Source organism: Oryzias latipes, chromosome 11 (assembly GCF_002234675.1).
Source record: "Oryzias latipes chromosome 11, ASM223467v1".
Lineage (NCBI taxonomy): Eukaryota > Metazoa > Chordata > Actinopteri > Beloniformes > Adrianichthyidae > Oryzias > Oryzias latipes.
The window spans coordinates 19547368-19568449 of NC_019869.2; the positions used below are offsets into that span (position 1 = coordinate 19547368).

General features: G+C 43.4%; 1 long non-coding RNA gene across 1 annotated transcript; it reads right to left on the reverse strand.

Annotated features, from left to right (window-relative positions):
- Window positions 1–767: 767 nt before the first annotated feature.
- Window positions 768–11203, reverse strand: LOC105355119. The gene is made up of 3 exons (XR_909611.3): window positions 11164–11203; window positions 1790–1874; window positions 768–1509 (listed from the first exon to the last, which is right to left on the reverse strand). It is a non-coding gene; the product is annotated as an uncharacterized LOC105355119 (long non-coding RNA).
- Window positions 11204–21082: the final 9879 nt, after the last annotated feature.

Genomic DNA, 21082 nt, shown 5'->3' on the forward strand with positions numbered 1-21082 from the left:
AACAATCGGGTTTGGCAGCAGCTGTGAACTTCAGTGAATTTGCAGTGTAGTTAAGAGCTGAAATAAAGCGCCAATTAATTTTAACACATATTTACAAGCAACCCCTTAAGCTAAAGTATAACAGTCTCTTCTAACATATTTACATCACAGAATGTGTATTGATTTAGGTACATTTATCTGAATACCTGCAAAATATAGAAAACATCCTCAACTGACAGATTGTCAGAAAACAGGCAGAGGGTTGGTTCCAACTGCAGCAGGTTTTCTTAGCGCAGCTAAAAGTCCACAAAGCTAAATCAGGGTCAGGCAAGCAGGGGCACGGCCGGGCCACAAGCTCCCTGCTCTGCTGCCGCCCCGCCTGCTTACACTCAGGTGTGTGGGAGGAGAGAGATGATGGAGAATCAACACTTATGTGCTGTGCAGCGGGTTGCAATTCTGAGAAAAGAAATGTGGACAGGTTGGTTCTACCCTACTGATGATGTGTTGTTGCAATGGTTGTTACCATTGCAACAGCACAAACGGTTGTTACCACTCTGCAGAAACTATATCCCAGAAAATAACAAAGGTTTTAGATTTTGGCTAAAATTGTCATAATTAAAAACATTGGGAAAGATTATAAAACAGATTAAAAGATGATCGAGTGAGACTTTAAACAGCACACAAACTTTGTCTCTATTGCTAATAGTTTGACATTTCTACCAAATGAAACAAACAGAAACTGGAAATAGATTCTAAAAAACACTCAGAGATGTTTGATTTATCACATATAGGTTTGAAAGTTTAATTCAGTTGATCCCATTTTATTGTGTCTTTTAGCATTAAAAAAGACACACTTCTGTCTCAGCCCCATGTGTAAACATAAGCGTACATACACAAGCGTATAAACATAAGTGTAGCCAAACATGAAGTCTAATTTGTGACAAAACAAAGGGAAAGTACACACCCACATTACAACAACCAACAAGTGAAAGGTATTTCAGGGTTTTCCTGCAGCCTAGTCTCTGAGCGGTCTGGTATTTTGGTGACTCTGATGATTGGATTAGGGATCCAAACACAGACCTGTGTGGCAGGAAGTGATGAATCAGACTGCCATGCTTAAGTCAGCCAGATGCTTGAGCATCAATTCTGCAGGCTTCCACTTGTGGTCTTTCCACGTTTCTTCACCCTTGTTCAATTGCAGCCTCACGCCATCTCAACCTCAAGCATTTTTTTTTAAAGATTTCCATGAGAAATGTGAGATTTTCTACAAATAGCACGGACGGGTGGATTGCTGATGAAGCCTTTAAGCTGCAGGATCAAACTCCAGCCCGATGGTCTTCGAACCTTCAGGCGGTGCAGACAGAGAAGCGCGGCCAGGGCGTCAGCTCAAAGGGGAGGGGCTGCACATGTTTCTGCGAGCGAGTGGATCTGCACCCAGATACTGAACTTTTGGCTCTGAGTTTCTGTCCATGTTGTTTCTTGACAGGATTCACCTGTGTTACCTGCCAATGATGCCTGGGATGTCATCAGCTGAGCGGTTACCAGGCAACAAAAAAAAAAACATATTTGTTTAAATTTTGCTCTTTTTTTTTGTTAAAATATCCACATATTTCTTGACATTTGCATATCCATAATTGCTTAGTTAAAAAAAGAAACAAAAAAATGAAAAGCAATACAATAATAAAAAGCACACTATTCAAGTGATCTAAAGTGCAGATCTGGATTTGCAGCTCAGTTTAAACATTTTTTTGATTGCATCTTATCAACTGGGAGATTACGTACAAAATCCATAATTTTTGTCAGCACTCACCGCTCCGATGTTATCACTTGCATCACTTGCATCACACCCAGGTAAGGCCTCACCTGCACTATAGGCAGGCAGATGTCTTCTTGGACTGCAGGAGTAAACAAAAGGTACACAGACACGAACAGTATCAGGTGAAACTGCGGCCTTCATTTCACTTTCTATACAAACACACCTATGGAATAAACATGAGTAATTCAGCCATTATTGTGCTCACAGTCAGGGAAGCGATGTACACTTCCATCGATACAACATTTACTGAATCAGAGAAAGCCCTAAAGTCCGCACTAATCCAGCACACTGCAGGTTTGATTCTTGCAGCTTTACTTCTTCCAGCTCATTTGATCTGCTGAATGGCTGCTAATGCCGTGTTTGTTCGCGCTAAGTCGCCTGCAGAAGGTGTGAGCGCCTGCGCTGCCAACATCACGTTTGTTTGTTGGATACCACTTAGTTGCAGTGCGGAGGACACAAACAACATTTCCACTGAAGCCCAGCCCGGTCATTCTTCACCGCACTCATCACCTCGTCACACGTTCTGTGCAAAAGTGGGAGAACGGCAGACACACCTGCACACCTGTAACAGGCACTTTAACATTGGGAGTTGGGTCATCTAAACCCACTAGACAGGGCTCTGAACCTTTTTTCTTCAATGATTTGTGATCTTCACTGGTGTCCATGGATTACATGAAATCTTTCCACCTTTATCCACCTTTATCATGGTAGGAATCACATGTCAATGCAAGGGTGGGGTCATCTAAGATAGCACAAGGGTTAAGACTCCCGATTCCGGGAAAACCTAAAAGGTCCACCAGCGCAAACAGGGAAGTTTCTCTCAGGATCACAGAAAATTTGTCAATCCAAATGCAGTAGCGAGGTGGAAGAATGTCCATCCTGAGACTGGTGGGTCGTGGGTTTAAATCCACAGTCCAAAGACTCTAAAAATGACCAAAAGTTGAAACCACCAAATGCTTCCAAAATGGGTTTGTGCTGCAGCTCACCGCTTCCCCAGGGGATGCAGAGAACAAATTTCACACACCCATGTGGGTCAGATTTTTGGTGTATTTAAGATGTTCTTGGGACATTTTCTGAAGAAGTAGGTCATATATAAAGAAAATTCATCTTTATTCAAATCATTGTAAACGAGCAGACAAAAAATGCTATTAGAAGAAAACTGTATTTGTCACGTAGAAAATACAACTGCAGGTCTTTCATGATTTACTTGTAAAGACCAACTTTTCTTTGTACCCCCTACAAATCCATTTTTTACAAGTGTCAGGAGTCTGACACTGAAGATAATGTCATTTAACTGACGTCATGAACATTTTACACGAAAGAATCACAACAGAAAAAGCGTTTTTTTATTTTTTTCATTTCAGTTTAAGCCAGTTTTGATTGAACTGCAAAAACTTGGAGACAAAAAAAGAACCACACATTTTCAGATTAATTTCCCACTGTGTGCAGCATTTCCCGAATTTAGGCAGAAATGCATTAACCCTTGTGCTATCTTAGATGACCCCCCCCTTACATTGACGTGTTCTCCCTACCATGACAAAGGTGGATAAAGCAGGAAAGATTTCATGTAATCCATGGACACCAGTGAAGATCACAAATCATTGAAGAAAAAAGGTTCAGAGCACTGTCTAGTGGGTCTAGATGACCCAACTCCCAATGTTAAAGTGCCTAGGATAGCACAAGGGTTAAAAGCAATTCTTTTCTTTTTTTTTAAAAATGTTGGTTCACAGCTTAGGTCTCTGTAAAGGGCTACGCAACATTTTTATTTATTATAACCCAAATTAGTCATGGCCATTCCAGTAAAGCCAGATTATTTTAACAATATTTCATGAATGATCTATGTATGTGACCAATAAATGAAAGTTTTTCCAGACTCAGTGAGTAGGACCATCATTTGGGGCTGTTGGGGACTGAGAGGACAGGAAACAGACAAACAGGAAAACCCTTTAACGTGAGCTATAAATGAAAAAAGTAAGTTAAGTTAAGTTTAGGTTAAAGTGTAAGTTTATTTTTTTATGTGGCACCTAAAAATGACTGCAGTCAAACAAGGCGCAGCACAATAAAAGCTGAAAAATAATAAAAAAAACTAAAAGATTAAAATATGAAACAGTTTTAATCACAGTTAATGCAAAATCCCTGGGTGATCTGTTTTTTGGACAAAAATACGTTACAAAATTCAATGGTGAGCCAGCATGACAAACAGAAAATAAAATAAAAATTCAAGTTGGATGACATTTGTGCCACTTTATGTGCAAAAATCTTTCCGTTGCAATTTAGTCATAAATGTCTTATAGTAAATCTCCTCCCAACTGACTCACATTTTTGTCAAACGCCAGGATTCTTTGTTTGGTATTTGATCTGTCATAATTCATTCGATGCTCTCACAGGGTTATCCCAGTGTTATGTCTCACAGGGGTGGAGCTGTTGGTGTGATTTTCTGAGTAGTAAAATATTTACATGTGATTTTTAAGGATTTGTTGGTCTGGCAGCTTCCTGTACAGGATCATGATCCTGAACTTCTAAAAATTTGCAGGACAAATCTTCTGAAAACAAACTCTTTCAAGTTTCTTTTAAAAAAAGAAATGAAATAGAAGTTTGTCATGCGGATAAAGGTACATATTTTTCTAGAAACATTTGTGCAAAAACATGCTTTTTATCAAATATGTTATCATAAATATCAGTTGTCATAATGAATTAAAGCTGAGTGAAATTTAAACATTTCCTCCTCACCAGTTCAGGAACAGTTGGGTTTTTTTCATACTGGGACTGTCCTGTGCAGGGGGCGAAGCTGCAATTTCTGAGTTAATATTAGCATCGTTGTTAACAAAGATTTAAAAAGCATCAATACAATCATCTTTAATAAAAATAAATAGCACCTCAGCTAAAAGAACTGCTGTTTTAATGAATAAAAAAAGGAAAACAGCTGGACATACACATTTTTTATCCTTTCATTTGTCATTGCTGTTCACTCTGCTGTTCTCATTTGTCACCCCTCTGAAGTCTTCTGCCCTCCTTCCCCACATATAAAATGTTCTAGCTCTGCCACTGGTTCTAAATGCTTAAATGCTTTCAATTCACATCAATATTTTATTTTTTTGAGGGTTTTCAACATTCTGTTGTCACAGTCTGAAAATGAACCCAAAAGAGGTAAAGAGTGTATCCATTCATTTGTAATGGCCGTCCACTCTTTTGTGGGAGTTTGTCTCCCTGATGGATTCTTGACGTTTAGATCTAATTAAAATAAATGAAAAATACAGTTCACGATAATTCTAACTCATCAAATAATCATCAGTATTCCTGAAACATACACTCTGCTGGTCATTTTCTACAAACTAGATATGACTGATTTCTGCTGAGACCCAAAAATGCATAATTGAATGAGTCCAACATCCATGTTTTTTGGGGGGGGGGTTTTGTTCATGTGTGGAGAAACTCCACCAAACTAATTTTAGCAAACCCGGTTGTTTTGAGCGGTTTCTCTGACGTTTTTCATAAACATTTTGCACTCACGTTGCAGCTGTTGTCTTTGTAAAGTGGGAAATGACAGGCAGACTTTGCACATCATCTCACTCTGCTGCATTTGAATGCATGCAACACAATGAGCTGACAGGCTTGAGCTGAGGGCAAGGATTTATTGGTTTCTGTTAACCCTGCCCCGTGTGTGTGTGCGTTTAAATATTTTCCCTAAAAACCCAGTTGACTGCTTGATTTTAGCTATATTGATGTTTGTTTGCTTTTGTAACTTCTATCACCGCAAAAAATAGGGGAACGTAGACGTGTTGCAGTTCCTAATTTGACCACCAGGGGCAGCAGAACTTGTAATTTTATTTATTTATTTATTTTTAACTTGTCTTGTCCAACATCTAGGCAGACAGATGAGAGCTGAGGGCCTCTTGTGTTGGACATATTTTACTTTAACAAGAGGGGTTATTAATCTTCAGGCAAACCAAAGGTATGTCTGAATAAACCCCTTTTGTAATTGAGGCCAAACTTTATTAATTTCAATCATGTTTGAAAATCTTTGGTGTTGGACCGGACGGAAAAGGAAAGAGGGGGAGAAGAGAGAGGGACGTTAGAGAGAGAGAGGGGGGGGGGGGGGGTAAGACCATGAAGCAGCATAAAGCAACAAGTTTACTGGTTGTTAATCATTATGGTAAGGTTCAACTGTAGTACAAAAAGGGCAGGGCATATCCACACACACACACTCAAATGTTATAAAGACACCTGCTAGCTGCAAAAATGTCCACCTGTCGACATGTACACAAAACAGATAGTGTTCACACGCATACTTATGCCTTAAAACCAACTAGTGTGAAATATTTCAGTCATTCTATCATGCAAACTGTTAGTGCAAAGGTGAGCCAACACCTGTGCTCAGGTGAGTGTTTATGTTCTTCTAAAATGGATGGTGGAACGTGACAAGAAGGAGGGAGAGTGCCCAGCCATCCCCACCCCAAGACCCCCACCGCAGCAGCAGCCGGAATCCCCCCAACGCCACACGGGAACCGGCAGGGAACAACCGCCGCCCGGGCGACCAAGCCCGCCACCCAGGCCAGGGCCAGCAGGACCGCCGCAAGGCCCCCAGAGCCAGAGAGCAGGGAGGCACGGAGGGAAAGAGAGCGCCGCCCCAGCCCAACCAGGAGAGAAGCCCCCCCGCCGCGCCGGGAGCGCCCAACACAGGGCCCCACCGGAGAAGGACGCCCACAGCGCCATACGAGCACCCCACCACCACCTAGGAGTTCCGGGCATCCCCGCGCCCCCACCCCAGGTACGAGCCAGGACCCCCCAAGGGAGACCCGCTCCGCACTCCAGGCAGCCATCCGCCCGGCCCACGGTTGGTCCAGGGAGGAGCAAGGCAGGGGCCCGCCGCCCCCGCCCAGGAGGGGGAACCCCGGGGAAAAAAAGAGGGCCCACAAGGGGTGTTGTAAATATGGCCCGACCAGGCTCGGCCACAGTTGGAAATTTGGCGGGGCCCAGCGTTCAGGAGCAGGGACCAGAACCCACCCCCCAGGGACACGAACACCCCCGGCTCAGATGTAATGTGAACCCCCCCCACCGCACGGAGAGAGCACCGCCGGGCCCAGGAAGCCGGCACCCCGGGGACACGGCCGCCGTTGCAAAGGGGCCTGTACCCCCACCAGGGAAGAGGTAGGGGACAGATGGTCCTAGGTCCCACCTTCCTTGCAAAATGTGTGTGCGTGTATGTGTGTTTGAGAGGGTATGTGTGTGCATGTGTGTGTGTTTATGTTGGGATGTATATATTGAGGGGGGAGGGGTGTGTTTACTAAGGGCGGTGCAGTTAAAATTGGCGGGTAGGGCACTAAGGGGACATATCCTGATTACTCACAGTGACGTCCCCTCACCCTCCCCACCAAGGGGCCCTAAATGTCTAAGGTGCGGTTAAAATTGGCGGGTAGGGTGCTAGGAGGACATCTGCTGCTTGCTGGCAGTGATGTCCAAGCACCCCCCCTACCAAGGGCCCTACATGTCTAAGGTGCAAATAAAACCGAAAGAGGGCATACGGCAAACATGGGAGGGGGGCCACTGCCTAGTAACCCCCCCCCCCCCCCCCAAGGCTCATCGCAGGCTAAGCCCCCCACCCCCTCACCCTAATATGAGGTTATATGAGGAAGGGGGTAAGTTGGGGACAGCTGGTAGACTGTCCCCTGGTGGTCAAACAGCTGTCGTTCCCCCCCCCCCAGCAAGGGGGCCAGGCCCACCCAGCCCAGGGGCCCCAGCCCCGGAGGCGCCGACACCCCAGTCTGGATTGAGTCCTGAACCTTGTGTTTGGTCTGTTTTCAGACTGTCGTCAACATGAACTTTCCGGTTCCGGACCAAAGCGTGTAAATAGAACCATATGACCAAAGATCTCTTCACTCATTGGTCAGGAATCATGAGAGCAGGGCGAAGCAACAAGATGCAGAAATTATGGAAGTCCTGCACTTTTAGTTCATTCCAACTTTATATTTGGCTCTCAAGTTTTGAACGTCTGTATCAACGTCAATTTTTACTCACTACTGAAGTCTTCTGCCCTCCTTCCCCACATATAAAATGTTCTAGCTCTGCCACTGGTTCTAAATGCTTAAATGCTTTCAATTCACATCAATATTTTATTTTTTTGAGGGTTTTCAACATTCTGTTGTCACAGTCTGAAAATGAACCCAAAAGAGGTAAAGAGTGTATCCATTCATTTGTAATGGCCGTCCACTCTTTTGTGGGAGTTTGTCTCCCTGATGGATTCTTGACGTTTAGATCTAATTAAAATAAATGAAAAATACAGTTCACGATAATTCTAACTCATCAAATAATCATCAGTATTCCTGAAACATACACTCTGCTGGTCATTTTCTACAAACTAGATATGACTGATTTCTGCTGAGACCCAAAAATGCATAATTGAATGAGTCCAACATCCATGTTTTTTGGGGGGGGGGTTTTGTTCATGTGTGGAGAAACTCCACCAAACTAATTTTAGCAAACCCGGTTGTTTTGAGCGGTTTCTCTGACGTTTTTCATAAACATTTTGCACTCACGTTGCAGCTGTTGTCTTTGTAAAGTGGGAAATGACAGGCAGACTTTGCACATCATCTCACTCTGCTGCATTTGAATGCATGCAACACAATGAGCTGACAGGCTTGAGCTGAGGGCAAGGATTTATTGGTTTCTGTTAACCCTGCCCCGTGTGTGTGTGCGTTTAAATATTTTCCCTAAAAACCCAGTTGACTGCTTGATTTTAGCTATATTGATGTTTGTTTGCTTTTGTAACTTCTATCACCGCAAAAAATAGGGGAACGTAGACGTGTTGCAGTTCCTAATTTGACCACCAGGGGCAGCAGAACTTGTAATTTTATTTATTTATTTATTTTTAACTTGTCTTGTCCAACATCTAGGCAGACAGATGAGAGCTGAGGGCCTCTTGTGTTGGACATATTTTACTTTAACAAGAGGGGTTATTAATCTTCAGGCAAACCAAAGGTATGTCTGAATAAACCCCTTTTGTAATTGAGGCCAAACTTTATTAATTTCAATCATGTTTGAAAATCTTTGGTGTTGGACCGGACGGAAAAGGAAAGAGGGGGAGAAGAGAGAGGGACGTTAGAGAGAGAGAGGGGGGGGGGGGGGGGGTAAGACCATGAAGCAGCATAAAGCAACAAGTTTACTGGTTGTTAATCATTATGGTAAGGTTCAACTGTAGTACAAAAAGGGCAGGGCATATCCACACACACACACTCAAATGTTATAAAGACACCTGCTAGCTGCAAAAATGTCCACCTGTCGACATGTACACAAAACAGATAGTGTTCACACGCATACTTATGCCTTAAAACCAACTAGTGTGAAATATTTCAGTCATTCTATCATGCAAACTGTTAGTGCAAAGGTGAGCCAACACCTGTGCTCAGGTGAGTGTTTATGTTCTTCTAAAATGGATGGTGGAACGTGACAAGAAGGAGGGAGAGTGCCCAGCCATCCCCACCCCAAGACCCCCACCGCAGCAGCAGCCGGAATCCCCCCAACGCCACACGGGAACCGGCAGGGAACAACCGCCGCCCGGGCGACCAAGCCCGCCACCCAGGCCAGGGCCAGCAGGACCGCCGCAAGGCCCCCAGAGCCAGAGAGCAGGGAGGCACGGAGGGAAAGAGAGCGCCGCCCCAGCCCAACCAGGAGAGAAGCCCCCCCGCCGCGCCGGGAGCGCCCAACACAGGGCCCCACCGGAGAAGGACGCCCACAGCGCCATACGAGCACCCCACCACCACCTAGGAGTTCCGGGCATCCCCGCGCCCCCACCCCAGGTACGAGCCAGGACCCCCCAAGGGAGACCCGCTCCGCACTCCAGGCAGCCATCCGCCCGGCCCACGGTTGGTCCAGGGAGGAGCAAGGCAGGGGCCCGCCGCCCCCGCCCAGGAGGGGGAACCCCGGGGAAAAAAAGAGGGCCCACAAGGGGTGTTGTAAATATGGCCCGACCAGGCTCGGCCACAGTTGGAAATTTGGCGGGGCCCAGCGTTCAGGAGCAGGGACCAGAACCCACCCCCCAGGGACACGAACACCCCCGGCTCAGATGTAATGTGAACCCCCCCCACCGCACGGAGAGAGCACCGCCGGGCCCAGGAAGCCGGCACCCCGGGGACACGGCCGCCGTTGCAAAGGGGCCTGTACCCCCCACCAGGGAAGAGGTAGGGGACAGATGGTCCTAGGTCCCACCTTCCTTGCAAAATGTGTGTGCGTGTATGTGTGTTTGAGAGGGTATGTGTGTGCATGTGTGTGTGTTTATGTTGGGATGTATATATTGAGGGGGGAGGGGTGTGTTTACTAAGGGCGGTGCAGTTAAAATTGGCGGGTAGGGCACTAAGGGGACATATCCTGATTACTCACAGTGACGTCCCCTCACCCTCCCCACCAAGGGGCCCTAAATGTCTAAGGTGCGGTTAAAATTGGCGGGTAGGGTGCTAGGAGGACATCTGCTGCTTGCTGGCAGTGATGTCCAAGCACCCCCCCTACCAAGGGCCCTACATGTCTAAGGTGCAAATAAAACCGAAAGAGGGCATACGGCAAACATGGGAGGGGGGCCACTGCCTAGTAACCCCCCCCCCCCCCCCCCAAGGCTCATCGCAGGCTAAGCCCCCCACCCCCTCACCCTAATATGAGGTTATATGAGGAAGGGGGTAAGTTGGGGACAGCTGGTAGACTGTCCCCTGGTGGTCAAACAGCTGTCGTTCCCCCCCCCCCAGCAAGGGGGCCAGGCCCACCCAGCCCAGGGGCCCCAGCCCCGGAGGCGCCGACACCCCAGTCTGGATTGAGTCCTGAACCTTGTGTTTGGTCTGTTTTCAGACTGTCGTCAACATGAACTTTCCGGTTCCGGACCAAAGCGTGTAAATAGAACCATATGACCAAAGATCTCTTCACTCATTGGTCAGGAATCATGAGAGCAGGGCGAAGCAACAAGATGCAGAAATTATGGAAGTCCTGCACTTTTAGTTCATTCCAACTTTATATTTGGCTCTCAAGTTTTGAACGTCTGTATCAACGTCAATTTTTACTCACTTCTTTGGTCGGGAAAAGCTTGACCAGAAAAATCATTATTTATAATGTGAAAGAACTTTCATTTAACAATGACAGGCGTAATTTGATTGTAATTGTAAATGGTAAATAACGTATACTTACAGTATGTAGTGCTTTACTACCTTCTTAGAAGCCCGCTTTACAGTCACAGTCCCATTCACCCGTACACACACACATTCTGTCACGGTGGTGGGGTGGCTCGAGAGCCGGTTGGACCCAAATGCAGAGGCACACGGTTCAAGGGCAAGGGGTTTAATAGAAACAAAAAGCGCTGCAGAGCAGGATGACAAAACAAAACTAAAACTTACTGTGGCATGGCGAGGGACAAGGAACAAGGCATGAACACCATAACAGGGGTAATGGACCAACACAGGAGGAAGGCAGAGACGAGACTTAAATACAGACAGGGCAGACAAGACACAGGTGGACACGATCAGGGCTGATGGGGACCAAAGGAAGTAAAACTCAAGAAAACAAACAAGACAGGAGACTTTCAAAATAAAACAGGAAACAGAACCAAGACAGAACAAGGACCAAAAACAAGACAACAAAATCAAATCATGACACATTCATTGGTTTAGTTGCCAAGCACTGGCGCCAACCCATACCTACCAAGAGCAATGTGGGGTTCAGTGTCTTGCTCAAGGACACTTCGAAACATGGGTGATCAGACTACAATCTACTTTTGCACCACGGCTGCCTCATGCACATGAATTATTTGATCAAATTGCATTTTTTTATGTGTTTAAATGAAGTCTCAACCTTTAATTCACAGATTTGTTGCAAAACTTATCAAATGTTGCAGTTCTTTAAAAGACCTCCTGGTTTCAAGTTGACTTTCATTCAGGTTCAACTCAGTGAATCATCAGGGGATTTTTTTAAATTTGCAGTTAAGGAGACCCATGAATGGGAGAAAATAAACCAAACCACTTCGCAATGTCCAGTCCAGTTGACCATATTTGGACAAAAATTGGGTAGACTGGTTACCATTGACAATCCACTTCAGGTTTCATTTTGGCCGTTCATAATTCTCTGGGTAACATCAGAGATGATCAGGCCTTCGTTTGTGCATCTATGGTTTAAAAAGAAAAATGATTTTATACATTGATTGAGGCATCACACGTTATTTGTTCTGTTCTGGCTCAGAGCAAAGCATCACTTTACCCTCTAAATACTCGAATGGTTACGTTGATGTCCAGGTAAAGTGAAGAAGAACGTCAAAGAAGATTTCAGGCAGAGCAGTTGTGATTGTTGTGGGACATTCTGTTGACCGGTCAGTGGATCCAATTTGACTGAAACAATCTTTGTTTTAACCTATTTTTTAAACCAGTGCCGGTCTGTTTTTCAAAAAAAAACCCTGTTTCCTGCAGGTGACAATACAACAGGATCTGGATAAATGGTCTCCCCTTTACCTCTCGCTAGTTGGGACAGTAAACGTGGTTAAGATGTCTGCATTAACTAGATTTCTATATCTATTTCACAGCATCCCCGTATATGTCCCAAATAGCTACTGTAAAAAACTTGACTCTATTATTACAGCATTTATACGGAATGGCAAAAAGCCACAGTTGCGCAAGGAACATCTGCAGAAAGCAAAACGGCACGGTGGGTTTTCACTTCCAAATCTGCGCTATTATTATTGGGCTGCTAATTTGTGTTGTATGTCATCCTGGGTACATTACTCCAATGATGTTGGACCGCCATGAATGGAGAAGGAGAAACTTTCTGCTGGGCCTGCTTTGTTGCCATCAGTCATTAGTGCAACACTTCCACTGGGTAAACCTCCGACTATTGATAATCCTGTAGTACATAACTCGATTAAAATCTTCCATCAATTCAGAAAACATTTTGGTTACTTAGGATGAGTTTGCAAGTTCCAATCGCATCCAATAAATGTTTCCAACTTTTGTTGTTGGATGCTGCATTTCAGAGGTGGCGGCGACAAGGTTTGAAGACCTTTAACAACTTATTTTCTGATAATCAATTTGCCTCTTTTCAACAACTGGTCGACAAATATAATGTCCCAGCTCAGATTTTTTTCGATACTTACTGGTGCGTAATTTCATCATGACCCAGGGTTCCCTATTAAACCTCCTCAAAATACTTTGGATAATATTTTGATCTTCAATTCCACTCGGAAGAAATCCGTATCTAAATTACTTAGCATGATCTCAGCCGTAGAGTCTCCCTTGATGCTAACCCTTAAAATATCTTGGGAGCAGGATCTTAGTGAAGCCATTAGTGAAACAGATTGGGAAAATATTGTGAGGAACATCAACTCATCCTTAATGTGTGCAAAACACTGTCGGCTACAATTTAAGGTTGTGCATCGTGCTCACCTCTGTAAAGCCAGATTAGCTAAAATGTATCCACAAATTGATCCATTGTGTAACAGATGAAAATAATCAGAGGCCACATTAATTCACACTTTTTGGTACTGCCCTAAAATACAGTGCTTTTGGGGAAATATCTGTGTGGCACGTAGCTGCATCTTGGGAGTCAAACTAACTTTTAACCCACTTGTATTTCTGTTTGGAATAACCCTTGTGCTATCCTATGACCCCACCCTTACATTGACGTGTTATTCCTACCATGACAAAGGTGGATAAAGGTAAAGTGGATTTCATGTAATCCATGGACACCAGTGAAGATCACAAATCATTGAAGAAAAAAGCTTCAACACAATGTCTAGTGGGTCTAGATGACCCAACTTCCAATGTTAAAATGCCTGGGATAGCACAAGGGTTAAACAGTGTGGCCCTGACATTGCCTGCAGGTGGTCAGAGGATCGCTACCTTTTCGACTTTGCTAGCTCGACGCCTCATTCTTCTTGAGTGCAAGGATGCTGCCCCACCCACTTTATCACATTAGATCCGAGATGTGCTTTGCCATCTTAAACTTGAAAAAATAAGATTTACTGTGAGACGATCGAAACATAAATTTTATAAGGTATGGAAACCATTTCTCCACCTTTTTAGTCTACCAGCTACAAGTGTGACAGAATGATGCCCCTTTTTTTCTTTTCTTTACATGTGTGTTGATATATTTGCACTTTACTTACTATTTTTCTTAATATATGCTATTTCACCTATTCTGTGACTGATTTTATATATTCATGTTTCTCTTTGCTTATCACTTGTACAATTTTATTTCCTTATATTTTCTTTACTAAATTGATATTGGTGTTTATGCAACTGACAGCAGAAGGGGTGGAGGACTGGGTTTTGAATTTGTTTGTATTATATTTTAAAACTGAAAACTTACTAAATATATAAAACACTAAAAAAACTGTTTGATGTGTGAACTCTGCCAGACGTGAACACATGCAGGTGAGTGAACCCTGCAGCATCTTCATCCAGCAGCTTCGACGTTCTGCAATTCACTGCATTCACTTCTGCCTCTGACACTCCGCTTCTCACTCAACTCTTGTTTGTTATCTGTTTTATATCCAGGCATGCAGATCCCTGCAAACATAGTTATCCTAATTCTTCATCAACTGATGGTGTCAGCTCCTCCTCTGAGGTAACAAGCTGCAGAAAGGCCTGGCAGAGCGTGAAGAATCTGGGCAGCGTGGCTCTGTCGTCACAGGTCTTTTTGTAGAAACAGCTTTCCCTTAAATCCTGAGCGGTCCCTTGGATCCTGATCTTGGATCAGAGATTGGCCAAGAAGTCAGAGGTCAAGCCTCTGATGGGCAGGTTAAGCGATCAAAGACATGGTGACAACAATCCTGATTTTTTTTCTCCCTTCTCTGAGCCTGGCCGTGTCATAGAATATTCTGGTAAAAGCAGACTTAGATGGGGTGCAACAGCAAGGTCCAAGATGAGGTCACCCCGCCACCTCAGATGTGACGAAGCGGCACTTTTGCTGTCCCGCTAATCCCACAATCATCAGCCTGCAGCGCTCTGCCTAACCTGACAGTCACCACATCAGCATGAAGTGAAGCTTATTACTGATGTTCAACTGGATCCTGAGGCATTTTGGGAGGAAGTTGCCAGTAATGAAACAAAATTTCTCGCCTTTAAGAAATATTCTTTTAGAATTGTTTCAATGAAGGACCTACTGCTGAGCTTAGCCAGACCAACGGAGGGTGAGACACCAGGCAAAGCATTACCAGAAAAATAATTGGGCAAATCTGAAATTTTAAATTACTAAATTGAAGTTTTTGAATGAACTGATTTACAAATGAACATCACTTTTCTTACAGTTTTACATTTTTTTTAATCAGATCAACAATATCAAAAATTTGTTCAAACAAGGAATGTGATTAGATCATGTAAGGAGCAAGTTTCAGCTTTTCACTACAGATCTTTTCAATTAAAACAAAATAATAAGGTGCAATAAATTTTTCTTTAAGGAATACATATTCAAAAAGTTACTTTAATTTGGGTAACTTTTTGCTACCTCCTTTGGCCTAACCATAAAGTCCCCAAAAAATCTAAGTGTAATTTCTTTGTAGCACTGTCATTGTCATGACTTGCAAAGCTTAGACAGACCCAGACGCTGGAACCCGGAAGGAAGACAACAGGTGAGTAGTGGTAAGTAAAGAGTGTTTTTTTTCTCCGATGTGGTTGGGGTTGAGCTGTAGCAGGAAGGCTGCGAAGACGGAGATTCGGCGTTGGCTCGTGACGTGGCTGGAGGTTCGGCGAAGCTTCGTAGCAAGGTAATCTCGTAATCTGGTAATCTCGTACTACTTGGAAGTTTGGAGATTCAGACGTCCACTCATGGGTTTAGGTGATCCTGAAGACAAGGCAAAGGTTCGTGAGGCGAGAGCAAATAACATAGAGCAAGAAACTATGATGACCAGAATAAGCACCATCAGGGGCAACGAAATGGCGATGAATACTGGTCCTGGAGCTCCTTAAGAAGGTCTGGTGGCGTGATGAGGTGAGGGGACGCAGCTGGGATGAATCAGTGGCCAAGCAGAAAGGGGATGGGGAGGAGAACTGACAGAGGCACCATGACAGTCATCTCAGTATTTAATACTGAGATGACTTTGTTTGTTTCTATTAATTAGCTGCAGTGGAATGCCTCTCATACTAAGTATGGGAAAAAAAAGATGAATACAATCTGGAACGGGATATATCTTTGTAGTTTAAATGGAACAACTACACGGCTTGTGTTTTTTTTTTGTCGTTTGTTTATTTATTTGAATATGCTTTGAATGCATCTAATACGCTTGCTGGGTGACTTGTTTCACTTTAATGACTCGTTTTTAAATTGATTTTATACATGTTATGCATCTTAGGTGAGACTGATCTGTATTGTGTTGAAATTAAATAACATTCCAATGAGAAAAAAGCAAATCTGACTGTGAGAGTAAAGCATGGTGGTGGAGTGTTTATCCTGTGGGCATACTTTGCAAACAATAAAACCTGCATTTTAAAGCCTGAGTCCTAGTTGGTCACAAATTTAAATCGAATAAATGTACTTAAATAGAATAAAGCTTTATTCTGATTCCAACAACAAATTGTACCTATTTGGAAAAATATATCCGTGCCACCAAATGCTGACATTTAACCCTTGTGCTATATTAGATGACCCCACCCTTACATTGACGTGTTCTCCCTACCATGACAAAGGTGGATAAAGGTGGAAAGATTTCATGTAATCCATGGACACCAGTGAAGATCACAAATCATTGAAGAAAAACGGTTCAGAGCACTGTCTAGTGGGTCTAGATGACCCAACTCCCAATGTTAAAATGCCTAGGATAGCACAAGGGTTACCCAGAATATGTGTTTTTATTGTGTGTTTATTAATACAGCAAACAGATGATTTAATTACCAATCATGGAAAGTTTGCATCTAAACTAAAAAAAAAAGTACTCCACAAGGTCCCAGTAGACTCAGGCAGATTCCATGGATATGGGCTCATTTGGATTATCCTGTAGTTCTCATCAGCTTGGCTGTATCTGAGCCCATCAAACTGTCACCTTTCAATGAAGGGGCGGGACAAGCAAGCTCGTCACGTTATTGAACCTGGACTGAGTCCTGGTCTGCTAGCTGGAACTGGTCACACGGCGAGGCCGGCAGGGAAGCCAGCCCGCATCCTGTGGGGTCTGTCGTGCAGGCTTCAGCTGACATGACTCTTTCAGCGCCACCCTTCAGCAGCCTCCTCTTCCTCAGCAGCGTCTGCACTCCTGTGTTTGTTTGTCGACAGACCTCCCTGCAGCTCTGCAGTCTTTCAGCTTGACTGACATCAGCTGGAAAACTTGGATGGGATGGCGTGCATGACCGCTCTGAGAGTCTTGTCAGGCCTCAGGTTCTGAAGGCTCCTGTAGAACATTTGTCATCCATGAATCACGTTTTCCAGATTTGAAGAACTCATTCGGATGGATCGCCGGCAGCGGTTTACTGGTTTGCATGCAGACAGGCAAAAAGGGAGCAGGTAAACAAGGTTTGACATTACTTAGAGGTGGCACGACACATTAAGGTGGGGGGTGTTACAGTAAGTGTGCATATTCCTGACACTTGTGTTGCAGTGACCTTTCTCAGAACGCAGAAGGATTCCAACCAGGGAGGGCTGCAATCTCCATCCTCTTCACCTTCCTCTCACAACAGCTGGCTATAACCACTGCAGACAAAAACATCTGCTTTTTCACACAGGTTTGTAGTTTATTTATACCTTTTTTCAGCTAAATGCTGGCAGGCGTCATTAGTTTGGTTTAAAGTTGTAGAAACAACCAGACTAAAACTGTTCTAGATGATTTGAACAAACGAAGACAACGAGGAAAACCTGGTCTTTTCTCCAAACAGGTCTAATCTAGAAGCAAAAGGTTCTGTAAAAATAAAATTCTAGCTAAATCACGAAGCCCAAAAGTGTCTTGAAGTGGAGTAATGGTGAAATGTTTCAAGGAAGACGCCAAGACTCAACTGTAACGCAACACCACCTGGATGAATCAGAACCTTCACAGACAGTCCTAAAAGTCTAAAATGTGCCAAAATATGAAATGAATCATGAAAATCTTTGTGTGAGCATCATCTAAAGGAGATCAGCTAAACATCTCCTGGGACCACTCATTTTTTAAAGATCTCAATGAACAAATACATTAAATGCCTGTTCCAACACGTCTGCTGCAGCATCTGCTTCCTCTAAAACAGGACTAGAACCTGCTGCATGACGAAAACTGACCGGCAAACTGAAGCGAATGAAAGATCTCCAAAACAAAACAAAACAAAACAAAAAAACATCTTGCTGTATATTTAAGAACAGTATCAAAGTCTCTGACATATTTGAGTCTGAAAGGGTCACTAAGTTGTTTCTGCAGCTTTGGGACTCCATATATCCACAGAGAGCCATCATCCACAATGGAGAAACAGAAACAGAGGAAAACTTTCCATGTGTGGTCAACAAAAATGAGTGCAGGAACATGAGGGTTCATCCAGGAGGTCACAGTGGAAGCAGAAGAACGTGGCAAGAAGTGCATGTCCCACTTGACTCAGTTGATGTTCATAATTCAATATTCAGAAAGAAATATATGGACAAAATGAATCCATGAGAGAGTTCAAAGAGAAGGATGAAACATCTGGATGATCCGTAAACTTCTGGAGAAATATTAGGATGAGACAGAAGAGGAAGTTTCTGGCTTTGGACTCAACTTTCAGAAACTGTCAAACATGAAGGTGAGGGTGTGATGTGTTGAGCTGAAAATTCATTCATCAGTTCATGCTAACCTCTGGGTTCTGCAGCAAAACAAAAATCCAAGCATGGCAATAGGTCCACCCTTGAATTGATTCAAATCAAATCAAAACTTTATTTGTAGAGCACTTTTCCAACTGATGTAAAGTGCTTAAAATAAAAAATAAAATAACATTTCCAATTTATAGTGCAAAAGAAAGTTCAAGAGAATAAATTAATAAATTGACAATTTAATTAAGTAAAATTAAAAAATCCAAATGTAATAAATAAAATAAAATCTGTTGAGTTCTGGTCAAAATCTGGACAAAACCCAACTCAGATTCTATTTTATTATGATGATCTGAGCCTATTGAAAAAAACAAATAAGAAAAAACAAGAGTCTTACCGTAGTATAGTTTTTAACAGCACTACAGTCTATGTTTGTAAATAAATCTATCTTCTGAGGCAATCAAACATGATGGTTGTGTGACGGGTGGGACAGCCTGACTTCATCCCGAGCTGCACCTCATTACAAGCACAGCAGTACAAAGGGCGAAGGAGCCGGCTCTGATCTGCATGCTGTCACGCAGCCCAGAGAGTGTTCAGGAGATGAGGTGACATTTCTGAGGGCTCACATCACTGTTTGTTTAGGAACACAGATCCGAGTGTAGCTGCAGGACCAGAGCGGCTCCACCTGGAAGCACTTCTGCAAGGTCAGAGGTCAGTGCTGTTGAACCTGAGTGACAAAGTCTGCATGTCAACAGAGAGCAGCCTAATGTGAGCCAGAACAAAGGAACATGCTCCTTTTGTCACATTCATTCTGGCTTTAGCTGCAGGAGAAAAATGATGATCTTTTAAACATTTAAAATGAAGAGAATATTATGAGGAAGACAGTTTTTTTCTTTATTGATAGCAGAAACTACCCAAGATATGTCAGGGTTTTAGGATATAGGGTATCTTTGACCAGCAGTAACAATACATATGGCCTGTATTAAACCAGGAAAGTTCATTCGGAACCTGTTCCTATTTACAATGGTAACCTGGCTTGGAGGCAGAACCAAGGGCAACAGAACAACAGTCAACAAACAACAACTGCAAAAAGAACAGTCAAGGTAGAAATGCCCAGACAAGTGTTCCCCTCTGTGACGTGTGTTCAATCAACCACTTTCAATGTGAGCGTGTGTAAATACACATTTTTTGCGTCCACGTTCAAAACGCTCTTGTTCACGTATAGCAAATTTCTACAACCTTTTTTGTTCAATCCAAAATCTTCGTTTGCATTGAAAGTTAAACCAGGTCAAACTTTGACCAATCAGGGACCTGGATTTGGTAGCAACATATGGATGGTGTCCCTTTTAATTCACAGAAGTGCCAATCGTTAAAAAATTGATCATAAAGAAGAAATTAATAATTGCACTTTGTGCCCAGATGGATTTATTTAACAAGTTTTTTATACATCGGAATAGAGCTGTGAAAAAAGAAGCCTCTTCCAACTGTAGCTGGACATGTGCTAGTAAACAGTAGAAAAAGAGGAAAAAGCCCCTCCCCGCTTGTCCAGTGTGAACACCATATGATACACTCATGTTCAAAAATGAACGACCTTGGGAGTCTTTCAGGCAGGCAACTCGATCAGTGCATTTACCTGGTTACTCCTCCCTGTGGGCAGTTCAGACTAATCAACTCACCTGTTTAGCGTCCTACTTAAGCTCCAGGTGTGCGGTCCAATCCCTCTTCATCAATTTCCGCGATCTTTGCCTTCGTTACCCCACCCACCTCCCCGGCTTCCACCTGTGAGCTCCGTTAGGGGTAGTTTTGTACCCAAAGGTTTCTATGAAGATCTTGTTTTATTGTATCTGAACGGAGCCTTGTGCAAACTAAAAGAATTGTGGAAAGAAATCTTCTTTACTGCATGAGTGGTCTGACAAAAATGAACTTTTTGCACGTTGTTGTCACATATCCCGTGTGATCCTAGCATTACAAGAACAACAGTTGAAACATCTTGTTCAACAAGCTTGTATGGAATCTCAAAAGAGGACAGTGATGTGAATGTGTTGAGCTTTGGAGTCTGCAGCAAGTGCTTCAGCAAGACTTGCGACTGAAAGAGGAGTTGGCTTTTTGATGACAAGACTGATTAATCTGCAGGAACAAAGGCCATAGTTTCATCACAGTTATGAATATTCAGCGGGTATTGAAAGAACAATTGGATCATGCTAATGAGATAGGGGTCTCATGAATATGTATCAAAAATGAGAAGAATGGTAAAAATTCCAGTGATGTTCAAAATTCTCAAGGGAGGGAATGGAGAACCCTGAGAAGACCTGTTTCAAAACCTTCCTCATGTTTGCAGTTTCATATAAACCTGTTGATCTCAGTGTCATACAGCTTGAAAATTGAGAGTCTGTGGATCGAAAATTCTCAGCGTCTGTTTGATGGTTGAAAACGGAAACAACCAAAGTTTAAGAAAGAAAGAAATTCTTTACTTCTTTACTCCACAGTTCTGACCTTGCTGTGCCACACAATAACAAGAAACTCAGACTTGAACTTCTATTGGTTGTCACCATGTGTCGATCTTCCCCCTGCAGGCAACATTTAGTGTCACGTTGTTTACCA